The sequence below is a fragment of the Silene latifolia genome, chromosome 11 (genome assembly GCF_048544455.1).
Source record: "Silene latifolia isolate original U9 population chromosome 11, ASM4854445v1, whole genome shotgun sequence".
NCBI lineage: Eukaryota > Viridiplantae > Streptophyta > Magnoliopsida > Caryophyllales > Caryophyllaceae > Silene > Silene latifolia.
The window spans coordinates 74,331,687-74,354,540 of NC_133536.1; the positions used below are offsets into that span (position 1 = coordinate 74,331,687).

At 41.4% G+C, this 22,854-nt stretch overlaps 1 non-coding gene across 1 annotated transcript; it reads left to right on the forward strand.

Moving 5' to 3' along the window:
- Positions 1–21,060: 21,060 nt before the first annotated feature.
- LOC141616377 (small nucleolar RNA R71) lies at positions 21,061–21,167 on the forward strand. The gene has a single exon (XR_012530728.1). It is a non-coding gene; the product is annotated as a small nucleolar RNA R71 (small nucleolar RNA).
- The last annotated feature ends 1,687 nt before the right edge of the window (positions 21,168–22,854 follow it).

Consider the following 22,854-nt stretch of genomic DNA (forward strand, 5'->3'; position numbering starts at 1 on the left):
AGATGAACTAAGATATCGATTAGTGATGCTCGACGCGAATGTAAAGAAAGTGCCCTCGTAAGAGGAAAACGATTAGTTAATTAAGTTGATTGATGTGGAGTTGGTCAAATTGGTCGGTCATGCAACGGGGAGGCTGGTACCCGGAAGGATCCGAGCTTACGTGGTCGAATGTTCAAGCACGTAGACGCCAAAAGTAAGAACAAAGTCTAGAATGCAAAGGGAGAAGAGAAGGGCGGACACTCGCGTGAGAAATATGAGGAACGAAGGCTCCTATTTATACTAATCACACGACGGAATTATGGTAAGACTAGGATACGGAAGGAAAGATCCGGAAATAACCGACTTAGGTTAAAACACGGAAACTTGGACAAAAAGAAAGCCCTGGGAAAAGGCGCAGCAGGTGATGCGTCCCTTGGAAGAGGCGCAGCACTTGCTGCGTCCTTTCCCGGGTAGGTTCCTCTGCGCGTAGAAAACGCGTTTGACAGCCTGTCGTATTTTAGGCATAACTTTCTCTACAAGACTCGGATTAAGGTGATTTCGGTGGCGTTGGAAAGCTAAAAAAGAGATCTAGAACTTTCTATGAAATAGGCCTGACTCAACAAAGTTGTTATCACCTCGAAAAGTGGGCCTAAAGGTCGGATTATCATTTTAACTAAATGAAATGCACATTTTGCAATGTAAACTTTTAGTTTAGCCTAATGAAGTGACATGAGACTCGAAATGAGATATAATCTCAAAATTTTATGACATTCTAACCTTAGGTAGACAAGCCCATGGCTTTGACTCGGGATTTGACGGTTTTAGGAAATGAAGACGATTTTTTGACCCGGACTCCAAATGTACTCTAATTACTGCCAAAACGACCGTATCGGCACGTAGATGACAATTAAGAGGTATACATGAATGTTTGAGCAATCTCTTGACGATAAACTTACGAACTGTCACAAATCGTTCCGCGTACCAAACATGCGGCCCAATCATCACCGGGTGGTTTGCGAGGGGTGCAGAAACGAGGTGTCTACACTTAGCTACTCGATCGAGTAGCTCGGTTAGCGAGTGATAATTCGACGGGTTTTGTTAATAACACGGATTAATATATAAATCTTTCCGTCACTTTCATAATACACTTTTACAAACCTAATAACATTAAAAGGGAGTTTCAAGTTACGTTCTTCGCATTCATCCGTGTTGTTGACAAATCCCGGAGCTTGAGAGGTCGGATTCCATCGTTCTTTATACCTTTGTGATCCTTGCGTCGAGGGTAAGATCTACATACCAATTTTATAGTATTTCGTCAAGTTTCGTTAAACCCTAATTTTGGGATTGGGGGGTTTTGTGTTAGTTTTGTGATTGTTAGTAATTATGTGATTATATGTTAGGAGGAGGATTCGTAGAAAATGATTTGTGATACAGCTGTTGAGACCGTCTGATTGTGTTGCTGTTCCAGGTAGGATTTCCTACTCAGTATTAGTCCCATAATGGGATGATTGTTGATGTGTTGAGATTGTTTGTTTGATAGAGTAATTGAATTGTGATTGTGATTGTGATCGTTGTCTATGGTTCTTGAGGCGTGGCCTCGGCTGAGTGAGGTCACTTGCGGGAGTGGCTTCACGCCCTAGTTTCGCCTTCTGTGGAACCCGGCACAGAAGGGATGTGCACATTAATGGACAGGGTTATCGCTCATCATGAGGAGCGGGGATTTGGGTGGGTACGGCTGCGGTCCCCCACTGGCAGGGCTGGTCCAGTGGACAGTCGGTGATTGAGATTGTTGGGATTGGTGTGATTGTGTGTGTGTGTGACGGTTAAGTTGTCTGTTTATCTTATTGTTGATATATTGAGTTGTTTGATTAGTACTGACCCCGTTTAAATTTTTTAAAAACTGTGGTGATCCATTCGGGGGTGGTGAGCAGTTATTGAGCAGGTATGATATGACGCGTATGGGATAGCTGGGATGAGTCATCACGTGGCAGTTAGAAGTCTTCCGCTGTGTCAGACGATGTTTTATAGCTTTGATAGTTTTAGCAGTAGACCGTCCGAGAATCTTGTATTTCTTTTTATCAGTTTGGAATTGCTATGTAATCACTTTAAACTTTATTTACTTTTAAAGTTGTTTCGTTATTGTCTTATGAATATCATGCCTCGGGTAACCGAGATGGTGGCATCCTTATACCTGAGTGGTCCTGGTAAGGCACTTGGAGTATGGGGGTGTTACATACTCGGTCGAGTAAAGTGTGTCGTGGTCCCTGTTTGGCTACTGCCTAGGAATACTCGGCCGAGTATGTGGAATACTCGACCGAGTAGAGGGTACTTGTCCGAGTATACTCTATACTCGACCGAGTATCCGGTCTGTCAAGTGTTTTTCCGCGGTTTGATTTGGAAATGATTAGGGCATTATATATATTACGTTAGACAGTTTCTAATTACGCTTTACAAACCTAAAAACATTCTACGACGCCCTAATCATCTCTGAATCTCTCATTGTGTGTGGGTGATCATAGCAATTGCATTCATTCCTTTTGATTCATCGTCGGTGACGATGTGGTGTTTGATATGCATTTTTATGGTTGATTGCAGTGTAAGCGGATTGCAAAAAGGTATGGTTTCCCTACTTAGTTACTGTTAATTGATTTAAGACTGTGCTTGTGTTGTAATTGTTGTTATCTGCTGATCATCGGAGTATGGGTGTTGTGATGACGGTGATGATGTGGTTGTGTTGTGACGGTTGTGGTGTTGTGACAGCTGTGATGCTGTGGTGTTGTGTGATTATGGTGGAGTCACTTGCGGGAGTGGCTTCACACCCTAGTTCGCCCTCCGTGGAACCCGTCACGGGAGGGGATGTGCACATTAAGGGACAGGGATTGTTAGTCGCTCGTTGATGAGCTGGACTTGGTGGGGATGGGCTGCGGTCACCCACTGGCAGAGTGGATTACCTGTTGCGATGGGTAATCTGGCAGGGCTACACACTTCGGTGTGTAGTCGGTTACTGTGGAGGATGATCAGCCGGTTACATTATTTGTTTGTCTTATCTTGATTGAACGGTACTGACCCCGTGTTGTTGTTTTGTAAAACCCGCGGTGATCCATTCGGGGATGGTGAGCATATTATAACAGGTAATGCAGATGTTTAGTTATGGGACAGTCATGGGGAGTCATCACTCGAGTCTAGCTTCCGCCGTTAAGAGACTTAGCTTGCATTCTTTGTAGTTGTTAGACCTTTCACAGTTATACTTTGGTTTGGTTTTGGAAACATGTAATCACTAACTCTTTGAACTTTAATAAAGGTTGTTTGGAATTGGTAACTTTGATATGCTAACCTTGGGAAACCGAGATGGTAACTGTCTTTCATGCTGGGGTAGTCCTTGGTAAGGTACCTTGATATAAGGGGGTGTTACAAGTGTTTACTACATGATCAGGCTAGAACTTTGGCATTTCCTTGATTTCATGGCTAGCCAATGTCAAATGCGGGAGGTAGGACACCAATACTGTAATACCCCGCATTTATATAGACTCGACTCGACCAAGTAAGCGATTCACTCGGACGAGTGGAGCTCTACTCGACCGAGTGAAGTACCGAGTGCCACTGGACCGTGTTCTGGAAGCCTGTAAAATTGGTCACTCGACCGAGTGGAGCTACCATTCGATCGAGTGGACCGGCCACTCGACCGAGTGTCGGGCGAGTGCGAATTATACGAGAAATTTTAGGTGAGATGTCGCTTTCGGAACCTTATCATCTCAGATTTCCTGCACAAAACTCTTCTCCAACACTACTCACACCACTCTCTAAAGTCCCTCTTTATCTCTCAAAATTGCCCACAACAAACTCTCTCAAAACCCTAATTCCATTGAGGAGATTCTTGCCTCCCTTGTTCTTCCAATTGTTTGTAAGTTGATCTACACTTCTTATTTCCTTTATTCTTCTCTTAACAATCTTACTTAGTTAGTAGATCTCTTTATACTTGTTAGGTTGTATGGATTAAAGGGGATGTTTAAAGGGGATTTCATTAGTATGGTTATTGTAATAGGTTGTGGTATTTATTGTAACAATTAATATGTGTAGGGAGCTTCATTGAGGAGCATTTCTAGTGAGTAGCTTGTGGATTGGTGAAGATAAGCTTGAGGTAGGTTTTTCCCTACTTAGCTATGGTGATATTAGTGTTTAATTGTTCATTCTTTATTACTAATTGCATTTGTCTCATGATAGTTGCATTATAACATGTTTTGGTAACTAGGGTTTATCACATAAGATGATTTCATGATATTTAGGTTAAGATGAAGATGGTAAATTGTCATAAAAAGGATTACATTGCATGATAACATGTTAAAGAGCAATTAAACGATGAAAAATGAATTAGTGAAGAGTTGAACAAGTTTATACTTGTTTTGATGATGTAGTTGCATAATTGTATTGTTGGAGATGAGGAGATGGAGGAGCCGACTTTGGAGTAATGTTGTTTCTTTTGTTTTATATTCGTTTCCATGGATTTTGTTAGGTTTTGAACGTTTTATGCAGGTGGATAATGTCGGAGATGAAACTTCGACGTTGATTATGTTTTCTTGGCACGACAACGTTTTTCTGTAGGGAATTTGACCCGTGGCTACTCGATCGAGTGCCCCTCACTCGATCGAGTAACTGCAGACGTGAGTTAGAAATGCCTACTGGACTCGATGTACTCGATCGAGTAGCTGATGAACTCGATCGAGTAGCGTCAACTCGATCGAGTAGGTTCTTAGCTCGATCGAGTGCCCCTGTATACCAGCTGTTTCATTCTAAATTGTTTTTAATCTTTGTGCATGTGTACCTCGTTGATAATATGTTCCCTTATCATTCCTGGTAATAGCATCGTCGTGTCCCAAGTATGGTTTATACAATATAAGTATGGTTTATACAATTTTGGATGCTAAATTGAATTGCTGAAAGTAACATGTTAAATGGTGATTATAGTTCTTGTTACATGTTTTGGTAATGTCACTAAAGGAGTTCCTTGGTGTTTATGTATAATAATTGGATGAGGAAACATTCCACTTACGCAATTATGTTGTCCACTTTTCCTATGGTTTTAATATGCAAAAATCCTATCCATGTAATGTCAATGAAGTACCATGTTCGTTGTGAGTCTCAACGCATAGTATAATCTGTTCGTAATGTCAATATGGAATAAAAGTTACTGCCTCGTGTAATAGTTATAGTTCGTCTTGAAGGTGAACTTCGGGGACGAAGTTCCTTTTAAGAGGGGAAGAGTAATATCGCATGGGAAAATGACAAAATTATGACAATCTTATCGCATTTTAAGTAATTGTTGAATAGTAATTGGCAATTGTTGGTCAAATTCATCATATTATTGTATTTCGTTTCCGAGTAATTGTTCGCAAAGTTGTTAATTGAATTGTTGCTGGATGGTTGAGTAATATAAATGGTTTATAGGGGTAATATAGATGCTGTGGAATTAATTTAAAAAGAAATGCTAATTTGTTTGTGATCTAAGTGATTGATAAGTTATTGCATCTTGGTGATTGATAACTAATTGTTGTTGATAAATAGTTGATGGAGGAGAAAACGGATAGTTGTGTTGGTTTATACTTATGTAATGATAGAAATAAGTGGAAGTAACGGCTGTGTTGGTTGTTCTCGTGTATAATGTATGTTTGACGACTTGATAGGAAGCCGTGTTGGATGTTGTGTACTAAGGTAGATGATGACGATGAGTGGTGAGCGTTCATAACTGGGTGGTGGATACGAACGGTTGTGCTTGTCCTTGTCGGAATGGATGGTTGTAGGTTGCCTTATTTCCTTTCTGCCTTGTATCGTGGGGGAGGATGAGTTGAACTTCGGGGACAAAGTTCTTTTTAAGGGGGGAAGACTGTAATACCCGTCCTTTTAGAGACTCGTTGACCGTTGCTGATTGACCTTAGATACCTATTTAGACCTTCGAAAACCTTACGAGCCAACCTTGTGTCATTATAACCCTTTTGAGTGCTGGTAACCCGATATAGTGGAGGCTACTCGATCGAGTAACTTAGTCACTCGATCGAGTAAGTTATTTACTCGATCGAGTAACGTGAGTTCAGCGGGGAATTATAAATCGTAATATCGTGAAACCCAAATCATTTCTTTTCCTTTTCTCCAAAAACTAGATGCCGTCATATCATTTCTCCCTCACCTTGAGTCACCCTTTTGGAGCCTTTGAGGGTGGAGAAACCATGGGGATGGGATGCTTGCGTCGGGTAGCGGTCTTGTCGCCGGAATGCTATGTATAGGTATGTTGTCATCATCGTCATCGCCTCCCTTGGTTTCGTTTGTGATTGTGGTAGTAGTAATAGATGGTTATACTGTTTGTTATAGGTGGTTATGGTGGTTGCTTGTTGTCTTATGGTCGTGTGCGGAATCGATGTGGTTTGTTAGAGGTAGGTTTTCCTACTCAGTTATGTTGGTTGTCTGGTGTGTCGATTGTATTGTATAATTGGTTTAGTGTCGTTGTTGGTGGTATAGATTGGTTGTTGCTGATCATTGTTGTTTGTTTGTCTGTGGTTCGCGAGGTGCGCCCTCGGCTGAGTGGAGTCACTTGCGGGAGTGGCTTCACGCCCTTGATTCGCCCTCTGTGGAACCCGCCACGGAAGAGGATGTGCACATTAAGGAACATGGGTTATCGCTCGTATTAGATGAGCGGGGCTTAGGTGGGAACGACTGCGGTCTCCCACTGGCGGTGTGGATTACTGGTTGCGGTTGGTAATCTGGCAGGACCGGACCTTCGGGCAGTCAGAGGTGTGTGGGTGATTGGAGGAGGTGGTGTATGTGTGTTGCTGTGTTTGTTGTGTATGTCTTTGTGTTGTTCCTTCAGTTACTGACCTTGTGTGGTGTTGTTGTGTTGTCTTCTTGTGTTGTGTCTGTCGTGATCTACTATGGTGAGTAGTCGGTCTTAGCAGGTTGATGTCAGGATCTTAGCTGGGTGCTTGGAGGGACGAGTCTACCACGAGCCATGGCGGAGATAGTTTCACATAGTAGATAGTGGTCACGAGTTGTACCTTTATTTTGTTTATATCACTTGTAATTTAATATAACTGGTCTTTTATCGACATTTGATTATTACTGTCGTCGGGCAACCGAGATGGTAACGTCCTTATTTGCTGGGGAAGATCTTGTTAAGACTCCTTGGTAGATGGGGGTGTTACAATGGTGGTATAAAGAGAGGGAAGCTATGAGAGAGTTTTATGAAGAAAGAGGTGAAGCCGCAATACCATGGACCGACTTCAAGGTAGAGTTGAGGAATGAGTTCATTCCCGAGCATGTAAGATGCAAGCTCCGGGCGGAGTTCGACCGCTTTGCCATGACCGATGCTATGACCGTTCAAGACTATTATATCCGTTTCAACGAGCTAGCTACGTACGTGGAAGACCTTCATCTTAGCCAATCCCATTTGGCTCTCAAGTTCGAAGGGGGACTAACCGTCAAGATTCTAGAGAAGCTTCAACCCGGAGATGTGTCAAGTGTGAAGGAGGTCTATGCGAGGGCCGGAAATACGAAGAGGCTACTCGGCATGACCAAGAAGGCTAAGGAGAGGTCGGGATAAAAGAGGAAGGTCGAAAGTGAGAATGGAGGGTAACAACCCAAGAAGAATAATTTCAACCAAGCTAGATCTTACTCGGGAGGAGTACGTACAAGTGGTTATGGGAAGTCGGGCGGCTACGGCGGGAGGGCCGTGAGTGAAGGAGGAGGGCCCCAATGCTATAATTGTGGTGGTTTTGGTCACAAGAAGATGGAATGCACGAGCACCCAAAAGGGACCCAACCGAAGGTTCGGTCAAGGAGGCTCCTACTACACTCCTTCACAAAGTGGGGCTAACAATCGGAGCTCGGGAGCGTGGAGCAACCCAAGAAATGCGAACTCCAACTTCAACGGCGGCAACACCTGAGGCAACTTCAACCGGGGAGCTCCATCTCGAGCGACAAGCTTTACGGGAGGCAACGCCTCGGGAAGTAGGCCTACTCAATCGGCGAGTACAGTTCAAGGTGAACCTAAGTCGAGTGGCAAGCTCTTTGCCATGGGTAGGAAGAGTGCCGAGGAGGATGCCCACGTCATCTCCGGTACATTTCTTATTAACTCTCATCCTTCTTTTGTTTTATTCGACTCGGGGGCTACCCATTCTTTCGTGTCTAAGAGTCATGCGTCGACCATAGGATTGGGGGAGGGAGAACTAGCCAATGATGCCGTATCTTTACCTTCGGGAGAGTCAATCTTGTGTTCAAAAACCCATAAAGAAGTGCCGGTTATACTGCATGAGACCAACTTTCTGGCAAACCTTTTTGAGTTCCCTCTAGAGGGGTTTGAAGTGATACAAGGGATGGATTGGTTAAGCAAACACAAAGCCAACATAGATTGTTACCAAAAGAAGATCGCCTTGAAGGGACCAAAGGGTACTAGGGTGTCATACAAGGGCTACTTAGTTAAACCTAAGGTAAAGCTAGTTAGGGTGATGACCTTGAAGACGTGCTTGAAGAAGGGCTGCCCTATGATCTTGTATCATGTATGGGACACTAGTGTGGAGAGGCCGCAAGCGCATGATATACCGGTAGTGAGAGATATCGAGGATGTCTTCCCGGAGGAGTTGCCCGGATTACCTCCTCCTAGAGAAGTGGAATTTAGGGTGGACTTGAAGCCGGGTATGAGACCAATCTCTAAGGCCCCGTACCGTATGGGTCCAAAGGAATTAGAAGAGTTGAAGAAGCAACTTTGGGAGTTGGCGGATAAAGGCTACATAAGGCCAAGTGTTTCACCTTGGGGAGCACCGGTCCTCTTTATAAAGAAGAAGGACGGGATGCTAAGGCTATGCATTGATTACCGGGAATTGAACAATGTCACCATCAAGAACAAGTATCCTCTACCAAGAATTGACGATTTGTTTGACCAACTTAGTGGAGCCGGGATATTTTCAAAGATCGACCTAAGATCGGGGTATCACCAATTGAAGATAAAGGATGAAGACATTCCAAAGATCGCATTTAGATTAAGGTACGGACATTACGAGTTTGTAGTGATGCCATTCGAGTTAACAAACGAACCGACCGCTTTCATGGACCTCATGAATAGAGTGTTTAGTCCATACTTGGACAAGTTCGTGGTAGTGTTTATAGACGACATTTTGGTCTACTCCAAGACCAAGGAGAAGCATGAGGAGCACACCTAAGGATCGTTTTGCAAACCTTGAGGGAGCACCAACTCTATGCCAAGCTTAGTAAGTGTGAATTTTGGTTGGAAAAGGTGGCTTTCTTAGGGCATATCATATCAAAGGAAGGAGTTGTCGTGGACCCTACCAAGATTGAGGCTGTGTCTAGGTGCGTGGCACCCAAGAATGTGGCAGAAATTCGAAGTTTCCTAGGCCTAGCCGGGTATTATCGCCGATTTGTGAAAGACTTCTCCAAGATTTCTAGACCCTTGACGTCATTAATGAGGAAAAAGAGCCGTTTCAAATGGGACGGGAGTTGTGAGACGGCCTTCTTGACTCTAAAGGAGCACCTAACCACGGCCCTTGTGTTAGCCTTGCCGGAAGGGAGTGAAAATTTTGAGGTATACACCGATGCTTCAAAGAATGGTCTAGGATGTGTGCTTATGCAAAATGGTAGAGTCATTGCCCATGCTTCGCGACAATTGAAGACCCATGAAGAGAACTACCTAACCCACGACCTAGAATTGGGAGCCGTTGTCTTTGCCTTGAAGATTTGGAGGCACTACTTGTATGAATCAACCTTTAAAGTATTTTCCGACCACAAAAGCTCGAAGTATATCTACACCCAAAAAGAGTTGAACACGAGACAAAGGAGATGGATCGAGCTTATTGGGGACTATGACATGGAGATAGTTTATCATGAAGGGAAGGCTAATGTGGTGGCTGATGCCTTGAGTAGGAAGTCGGTGCACTCCTTGTATATCGCCTTGTCCATGCTATGGTTGAAGGAAGAAGTGAGCAACATGGGTATCCACGTGATACGAAAGGGGGATACAATGAGATATTTGACCTTAGAGCCCGAGTTATATGATGAAATTCGGGGAAGGCAAACAAGTGATGCAAAGATTATAAAATGGAAGGGAATGTTAGAAAGGGGAGAACCCTCGAGATTCAAGTTGCACGAGGACGGAAGTCTTAGGTTCAAGGGGAGATGGTGTATACCGAATGATGATGAACTTAATAAGAAGATTATGAATGAAGCCCACAACACCCCTTATTCGGTGCATCCGGGTGGCGATAAGTTGTACAAGGACCTCAAAACGACCTTTTGGTGGTCTAATATGAAGAGAGAAGTGGCGGAGTTTGTGGCAAGGTGCTTGACTTGCCAAAGAGTGAAAGGACAACACAAGAGACCTCAAAGGAAAGTACAACCCTTAGATGTGCCGCAATGGAAGTGGGAGTCGATATCCATGGACTTCATAGTTGGACTAGCAAGAGCACAAAAAGGGAACAACATGATTTGGGTCATTGTGGATAGATTGACCAAGTTGGCTCATTTTATCGCAATGAAGGACACTTGGAGTAAGTTCGAGTTGGCCAATGCGTATTGTAAATACGTGGTCAAACTCCATGGGTTTCCAAAGGACATAGTATCGGACCGAGATTCACAGTTTATTTCAAGATTTTGGCAAGAACGTCAAAGCTCATTGGGCAACCAATTGAATGAGGACGGCTTTTCACCCGGCAACGGATGGACAAACGGAGAGGACCATCCAAAAATTGGAAGATATGTTGAGAGCTTGTATCTTGGAATTTGGAGGTTCTTGAGAAGAAAGACTAAATTTGATTGAGTTCTCCTACAAAAATAGCTACCATGCTAGCATTGGCATGGCACCATTTGAAGCTCTATATGAAAGGAAATGCCGAAGCCCGATATGTTGGGATGCTAGCACCGAGGCCGTGCTATTGGGACCTCAAATGATCCAAGACATGATTTATCAAGTCCGTGTAATCCGTGAGAAGATGAGAGCCGCACAAGATAGGCAAAAGAGTTACGCCGACTTGAGGGGAAGTGACATCGAATTTGGCGTAGGAGACAAGGTACCACTCAAGGTCTCACCCATGAGAGGAGTCATGATAGAGTCGGGGAAGTGGCCTACCGCTTAGCACTTCCACCGGCCTTGGACCGAGTTCACAATGTCTTTCACGTATTTCAATTGCGTAAGTACATAAGTGACCCCTCTCACGTACTTGAGGCGGAAATGATCGAACTCGACGATGTCCTAACATATGTGGAAACACCCAAAGAAATCCTAGACCGAAAGGTTAGGAAGACAAGACATGGTGAGACAATCTTGGTGAAAGTGTTGTAGTCCAACCATCTTGTTGAGGAGGCGACTTGGGAGGCTGAGGAGAACATGAAAGAATGATACCCTCACCTTTTCGAGCAGGTATGAGTCCGTTACGAGGTCATAACCATGTTTCTAGAGGAGTAGGGCGTATTACGCAAGTACAAGTAACACAAAATTCTTATCTTTTATTTAGCCATACAATGTTAGTTGGTCATAGCATATTAGTTTTGATACCCGACTCAACGCTTTCCTCCTTGAGAATTCCATGGGATTTAAAATTTTCGACTCTTAGTGTGTCGGGTGTAAACTTCGGGGATGAAGTTCTTTTTAAGAAGGTAAGATTGTAATACCCCGTATTTATACAGACTCGACTCGAGCAAGTAGGCGATTCACTCGGCCATGTGGAGCTCCACTCGACCGAGTGAAGGACCGAGTGCCACTGGACAGTGTTATGGAAGCCTGTAAAATTGGTCACTCGACCGAGTGACCATCCACTCTACTGAGTGGAGCTACCACTCGATCGAGTGCCAGGCGAGTGCGGATTATACGAGAAATTGTAGGTGGGATGTCACTTTCAGAACCTTATCATCTCAGATTTCCTAAACAAAACCCTTCTCCAACACTATTCACACCACTCTCTAAACTCGCTCTTTATCTCTCTAAATTCCCCACAACAAACTCTCTCAAAACCCTAATTCCATTGAGGATATTCTTGCCTTCCTTGTTCTTCCAATTATTTGTATGTTGATCTACACTTCTTATCTCCTTTATTCTTCTCTTAACAATCTTACTTAGTTAGTAGATCTCTTTATACTTGTTAGGTTGTATGGATTAAAGGGGATGTTTAAAGGGGATTTAATTAGTATGGTTATTGTAATAGGTTGTGGTATTTATTGTAGCAATTAATTTGTGTAGGGAGCTTCATTGAGGAGCATTTCTAGTGAGTAGCTTGTGGATTGGTGAACATAAGCTTGAGGTAGGGTTTTCCCTACTTAGCTATGGTGATATTAGTGTTTAATTGTTCATTATTTATCACTAATTGCATTTGTCTCATGATAGTTGCATTATAACATATTTTGGTAGCTAGGGTTTATCACATAATACGATTTCATGATATTTAGGTTAAGATGAAGATGGTAAATTGCCATAAAAAGGATTACATTGCATGATAACATGTTAAAGAGCAATTAAACGATGAAAAATGAATTAGTGAAGAGTTGAACAAGTTTATACTTTTTTTGATGATATAGTTGCATAATTGTATTGTTGGCTTATCCTTGGTTGTTGGACATTTGATCGAGTCCATTTCGTGTTCACAATTAAGCATATGTGGTCGTTGGTCAATGGTCGATACAAAACACAATTTATACTTCACAAACAACTCTACAATTAGTAAAGAGGCAAGTAAAGGTCGGATCCCAAGGGACGGGTATTAAAATGAGAATTCTATTGTAACTAGTAGTGTCTAAGGGATGTCACAAATTGGGTTGATGTAGAAGGTTACTAAACTAAAATAGCAATGAAAATAAACTAACAAGGTAAATAAAATAAGGGGTGTAAACAATTGATTAAAGGCACTAGGGTGTCATGGGTTCATAGGGGAATCATGGGATATGATCATACAAACATGTTCTCAAATTATAAGCAAGCAATTATTGTTGTGATGGATTGAGTTGGGTTATATCTTACAATCCTAGGAAAGTTTGGGTCCCGGAGCCGAATCGATTAGATTGTACAACACCTACAAGTCGACTTAATCTTTCCTACTCAACACATGCATGGTCTAACAAGACTCGAGTTGGGTTATGTCTTACAAGTCAAGTTGAAAGGATAGGTGATGATAGTAAATGCAAGGATTCATAGGCTTAGCATTTCATCAAATATAACATGTGCATGTATTAAGATCAAAACAAGCAAGCAAATAAGATATGAAAGCATATTAATTTAAGCATGAATCATTCCCCATGTTGGTTTCCCTAATCACCCATTAAACCCTAGCTAAGAGACTACTCACTCATTATCATATTGATCATGCTAGAAAGGTTGTCAATCATACTAACATAATGAAACATGATGAATAAATGAAAGTAATTAGCAATAATTAAAAAGGGATTAAGAGATTATACCTACTAATGATTCCAATAATAAAGCAAGAATAATAGAAGTACTTGAATCCTAGATTGAGAGGTTGTCAATCTCCCAATAATAACCCAAATAATCTTCAATTACCCAAAATAAAGTAAGAACAAGAGAGAGATTAAAGAACTAAAACTTGGATTAAAACTTGATTAATATTTGATTACAATATTGAAGAGAGATTTGATTGATATTAACTACACTAATTATTGATAAGAAGAACATGCTCCTCTAATTAGACTAATGGGGTATTTATAGTGAAAATTAGGGAGGATGCATTAGGGTTAACTAAGGGCTAAACTAGTAATTACACTTTTAAGTTGAGCAAGGAGACTCCGGTATTCTCCGAGAGAAGGGCTTCTCTAATCGTAGCTTGAAGAATGGAAAAACGTGCTGTACTGAAATCCGTGCGGATGGGAGTCGGGACGGCCGGATCTGGGCTGGAGAATCCGAGCGGATCCTTGGGCAAGACGGTCGGATTGGCGAGGGGGAATCCGAGCGGATTCCTTTGAGGGACGCTCGGATTGGGCTTGGGCGGACGGACGGATTGTGTACAATCCGTTCGGATTGTCTGGCAGCATCTTTTCTTCTTCTTTTCTTCCCTTTTCTTCATGAATTCCTTGGGGATTTCCTTGGGGACTCAAGGATCCTTTTCTCAACAATGCTCTTCTACTATGCTATGTACAAAGGCCTTCTAGTCTTGTCTCTCCTTGATGCTTGGTCATTGAATATGATCAATTTAGCCTTGTTTTGCCATGAAAATGCAAGATTCTTACTCCTTTCCTACCAAGGGATCAAAATCTCAAAGAATATGCAAAACAAAGAACTAAAGATAAGAAATGACCCAAATAGGTACTAAAAAGCATGGAAACAATGGTAATTCGGGGGCTAAATATGCGCCAATTATGGTCACATCAAATATCCCCAAACCGAACCTTTGCTCGTCCCGAGTAAAGAGGTGACAAAGACTAGGACCAATACTAACCTAACCTAATAATAATAGCCGATATGAGACAATTAGCGGGTCTCACTCCGCCCCTTCAACTCACAACAAGACAACCATGAGGTAGGATGCCTTCTTGCAAGGCAAGGTGGGTCTTGCCAAAATGGCGACACATCCAAACATTAAGCACACAAAAACACATAATGGATGCATCTACAAAAAGAATAGCCACCTTCCTCATCTAAGTGGCGGAAATTATCTACAAGGGAAGCAATTCAAGGGTACACAATCCTTCATAGATGCAATTTGTTCAAACTACTAAGCCTAGAAGGATACCATTAAATCACCTCCAAAATGTGTCAAGCTAGGGTACCTTTGTCCTCAATCGTTAAATGCTTTTGTCAAGAGTAGACTCCCTATGGTGTTAGAAACACTGGAGGATCGCGGAATTCCCCCTCTTGCCTAGACAAGAAGAAGGGTCGTCCCCTCTCTACCATGCACAAAAATGGATACGATGGATAAAGGGATCGATAGATATTTGAGTTTCACTTTGGGAGTTTGCTTTTATTTTTGTTTTCCCCCCAATTTCATTGGCATTTGACATTTGAGAACACTTTCTTTGCCATTTCTTTTGATTTTTGGCATTTCAATACTTGACAACTTTTTGAATTTCTTTTTGAACATTTTCAAAGTCACCCCAATTAGTAACGAGGGTGCCTTGTATTTGAAGCTTAGGAGTTCTATTTTTGCTCCTCTTTTCATTTGATGCATTTTTGCAAACTTTCTTTCACTTTTCATTGAACTCAAATTGATTTCTTTTTGTTTTGTGCCCATTCCCTTTGATGACAAAAATGTGGTAGAACATGGATGAATGATAGAAGTATGCATGGTTTCAAGGGTCACCTTGGAATAAACGGTAGCCAAGGAGTTATCACACCACAAGGTACTCTTGACTAGGCCTTAAACCATGGGTCAAAGGATACTAGCATGACACATCCTAGGGTGTTTTACAAGTATTCTAACAAGCAAAGTCTTAAGAATAAAAAGCATCTACTAGGGCCTATATACACTTGTCAAGCTTCCCAAATAGACGGTTTCGCAAAATTTTTCTAAACATGCAACTACATGCCATGATGCAACTAACATATAAACATCCTAATGCAAATGATTCTACCAACTAATATGTCATATAAACTAAATGCAATCCTAAGTTCACATTGTTTTTACCGCATCAATCAAAATAAAGCCACATAGTCATTAACATAAAGAGGAAAAAGGAGATTGGAAAGATCATACCATGCGGTCTTCAATATCCTCATGTCTCGGATGTGGCGTAGTCAATCAAAGTGAACAAAGATAAACAAACACAATATGTACAAGACAATATATACAAAGGAAATGAACTTGTTTTTGGTTTTTCAATTTTTCAAATTTTTATGATTTTTGAAAATTTTCAATTTTTATGGTTTTTGAATAAAAGTATAAAAGTTAAGTGTTAGAATTCCCATCCCCACACTAATATGGGCATTGTCCTCAATGGCCAAAATGATGGAAATTATGCAAAAATGATGCATGATTTCTATACTAAATGCAATTCTACACTAAGCTATACTACATGATGCATGGTTTTTGTTATGACGGAGAGGATAATTTAGATTACCTCCCGTTGTGTATGCATTAATTTCCCCAAACCAAATAAGACACTATTGCTAATGTCAAAGCATGGGGGAGTTCATGCACACACTATGCTATGCATGAAACTAGATTGTCATTTTGGATTTTCAAAAATGGGAACAATAAAGAACACCTCAATGGAACCGAGGTGTGAGTCCTTTGATGTTGCTAGGACTAAACCAACAATGATCAAAATGAAATAAAATACAAAGAGATATAGACAAACCGTGGGAGTGTAGGAGTCTCCAAGGCTAGTCTTCCATCATGCTATTATCATCACCACTTCCCTCATGAGAAGCGGTCACATTGCCACTTTCCTTGGCACTTTCTTCATTATCTTGCTCATCATCATCTTCACCATCTTCACCATCTCTTTCTTCATCTCCACTTGCTTCTTCCTCAATATTATCATCAATTTCTTCACCATTTCCAACAACCTCATTGTCTTCCACCACGTCCCTTGATGCACCCGGAAATAAGGCTTCTCTATCCGCCCAACTAGGCAAAGGACAAGATGGATCAAGGAGTCCTTGCCTAGCTAGATGTAGGAGGGGAGGATATTGAGCCAAATATGCATCCTTCCGATCTTCATAAGCTTGCTTGTGCATGGCTTGCATAAGAAGAGTGACATAGTCTTTTCCAATTTCAACTCCTTGCGGTTTGAACTCTTCATACACAAAGGGGTAAGGTGGTATAACAATGGAAGAGGAGGGAGTTTCATGATCACCCTTTTGTTGTTGAATGATGTACTCGGCTTCTTCGGATAGGGGAAGTAAATAGTTGGTCCGGTGGACACTAAGACGGCAAATCTTTGCGGGTAAAGTGAATGATCGAGCCTCACTAGTAAGCCACCCATACTTGGTATCAAGGGGATTGTGAGCAACCCACTTAAACTTGTTAATCAAGATGGACATATCAATAAGATGGCCACCATCCTTAGCCTTGTACTTGCTATCCTTATTGAAATTAGGATCAAAGTGCTTGGCTAGGACCGTGACAAGGCCGCCATTAACAATAACGGTTTGACCCTTTTTCCCACTATCTACATGGAGCCATCTATCAACCAATAGCCTCAAAGAATTGTAAGGCTTGGTGTGAATTCTTCCAATATTCAAAGTTGATTCAAGGAGAATAAAATCGAGTCCCGTGAAATGATTGGTGTCTTTCCTAGCAATTATGGTATTTCCCACAACTTTGTGCCATATTCTTATGCCCGGATGATGGACCAAAAGAGCACGACAAGCATGAAAATCTTCAAATTTCTTCCCGGAGATTGCCTCCCAAAGAGGCTCGGGATCATACTTCCCATATTGCTTATAAAATTTATGTTCATCGCTAAGACCCAAAATTTCACCCAATTCCGGAAAGGTAATGCGTCTACTAGTGTTAGCTAGACGAAACTCAATATTTTCCCTATTCTCAACTTTTGTCACTTTTAAAGAACTTAAGAATTCCAAAACAAGGGAGGGGTATGTTACTTCCTTCATTTCAAACAATTTCTTCAAACCCATGGCATTGAAAAAGACTCTTGTTTGTTCAAGAACACCCAACTTCTCTAAAGCATCTTGACATATGAATTTGGTGGATTGGATTTGTTTCATAGCAAACTTGACAAATGTATTTCTATAGGTATCGGAAATGAATGTTACCTCCGGAAAATGCAAGAGTTGATCGACACGGAGTAGAAGGTGATGCTTCCATAGGAATTTGTTGTTGTTGTTGCACTACCAAGTTTGGTGTTGCTACCACCATTGCCAAAGCTTTCTTTGCTTGTAGAGCTTTTTGCCTTTGAGAGAGAGCCTTTGCTTTTGGTGCCTTTGTTGCCTTTGTTGCTCCCTTTGTTCTTGCCATTTGATGAACTAACCAAGAAAAGAATCAAAAATCTTCAATTTGTAGAATGCCCAAATCGATTTGAAGGTGAAAGGCTTTGCCTTTATAAAAACAAAAATCGATTCAAAGGTTGAAGAATTTGTTCTTGGTTTTGATTGTTAATGAAGATGGAGTGATTGATTTGTTGTTTGAAAGATGGTTGGATTTGATTTTGGTGGATTTTGTTGAGGGTTTTTGTTTTTGAGATGGAGAGGATGAGGGTTTTGATGTTATGGGTAGTGTTTATGAATGAATGAATGAATGAAGGTGGGGTGGTATTTAAAGAATTCGACAATTTTAGGACGCAGGGACAATCCGTGCGGATTGGGCGCAATCCGTGCGGATTCTACAGCTTCAAAGTTTTCAAAATCCCGCCTAGAGACGGGCGGATTCTGGGGAATCCGCTCGGATTCTTCTGAGATGGGACGGGCGGATTTCGTGCAGGATGGACGGATTCTTGTCCAGAGATTTTTCTTTGTTTTTTTCTTTAGCTTTGAGACGGGCGGATTGTTCACAAGACGGACGGATTCTGTGAGACGGGCGTCTTCCCAGAAATCCGCTCGGATTCTTTGACAGTCAAGAAATTTGCAATTTCAACACAGCCCAAGACGGGCGTCTTCTTAGCAGGACGCTCGGATCTTCTTCAGACGGGCGGATTCTCAGGAATCCGCTCGGATTGGTCCTTGTGTACACGGATTCAGTTCCATCCGTGCACCAATGCATTCCCTTATCATTCTTTCTTTCTTTCTTTCAAATCTTGTGTTCTTCATTGTGGGGGCACTACTAAGGCATGAATAGCCTAGGCAATTGCCATCCCCACACTAAGGTAAAGCACTACACATCAATTAAAATCATTAGTCCCTCCCTCACTTCTCTCTTACATGACAATTATTTTGATCAAAGTAAAAATAAATCCAAAAATGACAAAAATGCAATACAAAAATTGAAATGCAAGTTAGGGGGTTAGAAATATTTACAAGTGGTGGTTTAGGGAGGACTCCACCAAACTCTCATTCTTGATGAGATGTCAAGGGGGCATGTTCAAGGTGTTGTTGATGTTGCTCAACACCTTGAAGAAGTAATCGAAAGCTTGTTCATTGTTATGGTAGAGGTCCTCAATAGACCGTGGCCCTTGTTGTTGATCATGATCGATGGCATGTCCAATGTAGGGATTAAAGATCCCTTCAAATTCGTCGTCCCAAAGACCACAAACTTCATTGAGTTGATCATTGAAAATCTCTTGCTTAGATGGAGACAACTCTCCCAATTTCTTCTCTTGGCCAATGAGGCCATCATCTTCTTCCTTGGTTGATTTTGATGAGCTTTGCAAGCTCTCCTTGTCATAATTCACTTGCTCTTTGAATGGAGCATCTTCAACTTTCTTCCTCCATTGGAGTTCCGATTTCTTCCCTTCATCCTTCCGGCTATAATGATCAATCATGAAACATGGCTCATGCAAACGAGGAGCTCTCATGGTCTTGTCAAGATTAAAAGTTATGCTTTCATCTCCCACTTCTAGAGTGAGCTCTCCATGTTTCACATCAATCACCGCACCCGCGGTGTGTAGGAAAGGTCTTCCTAAGATGATTGGAATGTTGGAATCTTCCTCCATATCAACAATGACAAAGTCCACCGGGATGAAAAACTTCCCAATTCGCACGGGGACATCTTCCCATATCCCTAATGGTGTCTTCGTCGATCTATCGGCCATTTGAAGAGTGATATTGGTGCATTTAAGCTCTCCCATTCCCAACCTTTTACTCACCGAGTACGGCATGACACTCACACTAGCCCCTAGATCACATAAGGCTTTGTTGATCGTTGTGTCGCCAATGGTACACGGTATTGAGAAGCTTCCCGGATCCTTTAACTTTGGAGGTGAACTCCCTTGAAGTATTGCACTACTCACCTTAGTGAAGGCGATAGTCTCAAGTTTCCGGATCGACTTCTTCTTTGTGACGATATCTTTCATGTACTTTGCATAGGCCGGAACGTGATTGATTAATTCCGTGAAAGGAATTGAGACTTCTAAGTTCTTCACAATTTCCATGAACTTTCCAAGTTGATCATCAAATTTAGGCTTGGCTTGACGACTTGGAAAAGGAAGTCTAATCACAATGGGCTCCTTCTCTTTGGCTTTGTCTTCATTTTTCTTTGAACTTTCTTCCTTTGATGATTCCCCTTCTTTGGGACTTTCCACCACAACTTCATTCTTTTCACTAGCTTTCACAACTTCATCCTCAACTTGCTTCTTTGGTGCTTCATATCTTGTACCACTTCTCAAGTGAATGGCACTAACCGTTTCATGTCTAGGGGGATTACTTTGAGGTGGTAATTGCCCCTTTTGTCTTTGTGAGCTTGAAGATGCTAGTTGGGTCAATTGTGTTTCCAACATCTTGGTGTGAGCTAGAATGTTGTTGATGGTGGTGTCTTTTGCTTGGCTATCTTTTTGCATTTGGGTGAAAAATTCTTGTTGATTCTTTTGCATTTGGAGGACCGCTTTTTGGACATCAAAACCTTGGTCATTTTGGTGATTGTATGGATTTTGATTTTGGTAACCTTGGTTTTGATTGTAAAAGGGTCTTTGATTTTGATTTCTCATGGGTGGTGGGGTGTATGTTGTTTGAGGGTTTTGAACATTTTGGCTTTTGTATGAGAGATTTGGATGGAACTTGGTGTTTTCATTGTAAAAATTTGAATAAGGGGTACCACTTTTGTAAGCTTGGAAAGCATTAACTTGTTCGGTTGTTCCCCCACATTCACTTGAGTCATGACCCAAGGTTCCACAATTCTCACATATCCCGCTTGGGATTGATGAGGATGCCGTCATGGCATTGACATGATGCTTCGATGATTTTGAGTTTTCCTCAAGTCTAGCCATAGCTTGTTCAAACTTCAAGTTGATTGTGTCAATGTGAGCACTAAGTTGAGCACCCAATTGAGTAACGGTGTCCACTTCATACTTTCCTCCTCTAGTAGCCTTGCGAGGTCTACTATATTGTGAATTATGGACCGCCATTTCCTCAATCTTGTTCCATGTTTGATTGTCATCAACTTCGGTGAACATTCCATTTGATCCCATATTGAGAATGTTCCTTGAATCTTCATATAAACCATTCCAAAATTGTTGCACTAAAAACCATTCGCTAAGTCCATGGTGAGGACATGAGCGACAAATACCTTTGAACCGCTCCCAAGCTTCATACAAAGATTCTTCATCCCTTTGCTTAAAACCCGTAATTTGAGCTCTTAGCATATTGGTCTTTTCCGGTGGGTAGAATTTTTTGTAGAAAGCTAGAGCTAGCTTCTTCCAAGAATCTATTCCAAGGGTGGCCTTATCAAGGCCTTTCAACCATTGCTTTGCGGTGCCGATTAACGAAAAAGGAAATAAGACCCATCTTATTTGGTCTTGAGTCACGCCCGTTTGAGAGATAGCTTCACAATAATCGCAAAAGGTTTCCATATGAGAATGAGGGTCCTCACTAGGCATTCCCCCGAATTGGCTCCTCTCAACTAGTTGGATGAAGGCGGACTTGGCAATAAAGTTTCCGGTAAGATGTTGTGGGGTAGGAGTACCATTTGGTAGATCCTCCTCGGTGGGTATAGAGTGTGACGAGAATTTAGGCATTGTAGGTGGATTTTGTGTGGTATTGTTTAATGGGTTTTCTTCTCCTTCTATTGCGAAAGGATTGACAAACTCACTAGTGGGTTGAACAACTTCACCAACACCTCCCAAATTCCTCCTAACAAGTCTCCTATTATTCGTCAAGGTTCTTTCGATTTCACGGTCAAAAGGTAACAAATCTCTTTGTAACCTTCTAGACATGCAAAATATCAAACAACTCGAAAACAATTAGAACAAACCTTGAGGAGTTTTACTTCCCCAAGGTGAAAAAGACACAACTAAAAACAATAAAAGAAATCTTAAATCAATTAAACACCGTCCCCGGCAACGGCGCCATTTTTGATCGAGTCCATTTCGTGTTCACAATTAAGCATATGTGGTCGTTGGTCAATGGTCGATACAAAACACAATTTATACTTCACAAACAACTCTACAATTAGTAAAGAGGCAAGTAAAGGTCGGATCCCAAGGGACGGGTATTGAAATGAGAATTCTATTGTAACTAGTAGTGTCTAAGGGATGTCACAAATTGGGTTGATGTAGAAGGTTACTAAACTAAAATAGCAATGAAAATAAACTAACAAGGTAAATAAAATAAGGGGTGTAAACAATTGATTAAAGGCACTAGGGTGTCATGGGTTCATAGGGGAATCATGGGATATGATCATACAAACATGTTCTCAAATTATAAGCAAGCAATTATTGTTGTGATGGATTGAGTTGGGTTATATCTTACAATCCTAGGAAAGTTTGGGTCCCGGAGCCGAATCGATTAGATTGTACAACACCTACAAGTCGACTTAATCTTTCCTACTCAACACATGCATGGTCTAACAAGACTCGAGTTGGGTTATGTCTTACAAGTCAAGTTGAAAGGATAGGTGATGATAGTAAATGCAAGGATTCATAGGCTTAGCATTTCATCAAATATAACATGTGCATGTATTAAGATCAAAACAAGCAAGCAAATAAGATATGAAAGCATATTAATTTAAGCATGAATCATTCCCCATGTTGGTTTCCCCTAATCACCCATTAAACCCTAGCTAAGAGACTACTCACTCATTATCATATTGATCATGCTAGAAAGGTTGTCAATCATACTAACATAATGAAACATGATGAATAAATGAAAGTAATTAGCAATAATTAAAAAGGGATTAAGAGATTATACCTACTAATGATTCCAATAATAAAGCAAGAATAATAGAAGTACTTGAATCCTAGATTGAGAGGTTGTCAATCTCCCAATAATAACCCAAATAATCTTCAATTACCCAAAATAAAGTAAGAACAAGAGAGAGATTAAAGAACTAAA